The following is a 2,828-nucleotide window of genomic DNA, read 5'->3' on the forward strand; positions in this document are numbered from 1 at the left end:
AATGGAATTAAAAGGAAATGAGCATTTCCATGCATGGTTTGAAGACCCCTTGTGCACCCATGAGTCCCTACGATGACCACCGTGTGCTGTCTGAGCCACCATGCCTGGGCCCATTTGTTCCAGCAGCTGTGGGAACTCACACGTCCTTAAGAGGCAACAGGGAGACACGTTTGCTGCTCTGTGTGCTTCACTCCTGTTCCGGGGTGCTGTAACCTGTGTCTGAATCCCCCACTGCACTCCACTGGAAGAGCCCTGGGAATGGAGGGAGTCCAGCTCCCCTCTCTAATTCACCTTCAGGCTGAGTCTGTGGCATGGGTTTAGATAAGCAGCCCCCAGTGGCGATCTCTGCAAAGCTAAGGGGGCCCTGCTGTTCCCATGCGGCTGTTGCTTGGGGCAATCTGCCAGTGCATCAGGCCCTAGCAGGTGCCTCCAGGGGCATGGCTGTCCACTCAGAACCTCTCACTGCATTCCCACCATTGAAACTCAGAACACTGTCTTCTAGCTCTTCTGGCAACTCAGTAGGTGGCCGACAGCCTGAGGAGGCGTCCTCACTCACCACCTGCTGCACAGCTGTGCATGCAAACTGAGCCTGTCCGAGAAAGAGAGTGTACAGCCCTGCTCTCCAAAATGTCCCAAATGGGGGGTGGCGATGGGGCATAGTGGGTAAAGCCGCAGCCCGTGGTACCAGCTGGTTGGAGCTCTGGGTGCTCCACTTCCAATCCAGCTCCCTGCTAATGTGCCTGGGAAAGCAGTGGAGGATGGCCAAGGGCTTGGGCCCCTGCACCTGCATGGGAGACCCAGAAGAAGCTCCTGGCTCCTGGCTTCAGATCAGCCCAGCCAAAGCCATTGCAGGCATTTGGGGAGTGAACCAGAGGATGGAATACCTCTCTCTCTCTCTTTCTCTGCTTCTCCCACTCCCCTTCTCTGTATCTCTTTAACTCTACATTTCAAATAAATAAATCTTTAAAAAATGAACAAAATAAGAAAATGTCCCAACTGGCATTCATGAATCAGAACATGCTGGGAGACATTAGCGACTAATGTCCATCAGGTGCAGAACGCATGTGAGCCAGGCCCGGGTTGAGTTGTGCTACGACACTGCCTCCCAGGCATCTCTCATGCTTTTCACACTGTCACAGATCGGGCCACGTTGTCTTCCATCGGCCTCCTCCCTTCCAGCCAGGCCAGTCTCCAGGCCACTCTTCAGGCTACCCCTCTCCTGCTCAGCTCCTCTGTCAGCTCCATCTCCTGTAACCACTACAAGGCCCTGCCTCATCTGGCATGTTGAGTCCTCTTGGTCAACACCTTTTTACCTTCTTCCCTCTCTTTCACTCTACAGAAGCCCTAGGGCCAGTTTGTGGCTGAACGGATTATCACTGCCCAACTGTAAGGGAGGCAATTATAAAGATAGAGACATAGTTGTTCAGTCTGCAACCTACACAGCCATACATAGTGACCCTAGAGCAGCAATTGTGCAAACCGTATTTCAGAAGCACAGCAGTCTTGCTTGTCAAGAAGTGCTCCGTGCATAGATGACTATTCTCTTTGGGAAGCGCTGTCAGACACTGGACCTGAGAATTAAGCTTATAAAAGTAGTTAAGGGGCTGGTGCTGTGGTGTAGCAGGTAAAGCCACTTCCTGCAGTGCTAGCATCCCATGTGGGTGCTGGTTCAATCCCAGCTGCTCCACTTCTGATCCAGCTCTCTGCTAGGGCCTGGGAAAGCAGAAGAAGATGGCCTAAGTCCTTGGGCCCCTGCAACCATGAGGGAGACCTAGAGGAAGCTCCTGGCTCCTGGCTTTGGATTGGCCCAGCTCAGGTTGTTGTGGCCAGTTGGGGAGTGAACCAACAAATGGAAGACCTCTCTCTCTGCCTCTCCTCCTGTCTGACTTTTAAATAAATAAATAAATAAATCTTTAAAAAAAAATAGTTCAGAGCCCAAAGCAGATACAGAAGGCACAGCCCCTTCTCATGGGTAGTCACTGAGACCCCAGCGTCCCGGGGACCAGCGCCAGGAGGAGTACCCCTTCAGATAGGAGACTGAAACCAAGCTTGGGGCTGTAAAAGAATGATGTCATCCACTGCTGAGATGGGGGAGGGGGAATGGCTGTCATTTAATCAAGCAGACCAAGGTTTGAGATTACATGCACTTTGGACAACAGACAACTAAGGAAGATGACAAAGTATGCAAGCGAGAACCTGAGAGCAGAAGAGCCAATTGTTAAATACACTATACAAACTCATGGCGGGGGTGGAGGGATGCATGCTATTAGTCTCGGATACTCTCCTTCCCTTGAATATTCTCTTTCACCATGAATCAATGCATGCGGTCATCCAAAACCTATTGAACAATGGATTCCGAAGTAAAGAGCTCATGGAACCAGCTTCCCGTGTCGGAGTGCCCGAGTCTGTAACTGCCTCTGGCTCCTGACTCCAGCTTCCTCCTGCTGCAGACCCTAGGAGGCAGCAGAGATGCCTCAAACAATTGGGTTCCTGGCACCTGTGTGGGAGACCTGGAATGAGTTCCCAGCCCCTGGCTTTGGCCTCAGCTTGGGATCATTGTGGGCATTTGGGAAGTGAACCAGCAGATAGGATCTCTCTGTCTCTATCATTTCTCTCTTTCTCTGCTCCCTCATAAATAAATAAGCAAGCAAGCAAGCAAGCTTTAAGTGAGGTACAGCCTGGCTACGAGTCTTCTCTCTATCGGGCTGGTGATAACTGTCCAAGCTGAGCCAAGACTCTCTCCCTCCCTCCCTGAGCCCAAAGGTCTTGGATAGAATAAAGCACCAGTGGGGGTGATGGACAAACGGCTGCCCATGCTCATGTGGTCC

This window comes from Oryctolagus cuniculus, chromosome 9, assembly GCF_964237555.1.
Source record: "Oryctolagus cuniculus chromosome 9, mOryCun1.1, whole genome shotgun sequence".
Taxonomy (NCBI): domain Eukaryota; kingdom Metazoa; phylum Chordata; class Mammalia; order Lagomorpha; family Leporidae; genus Oryctolagus; species Oryctolagus cuniculus.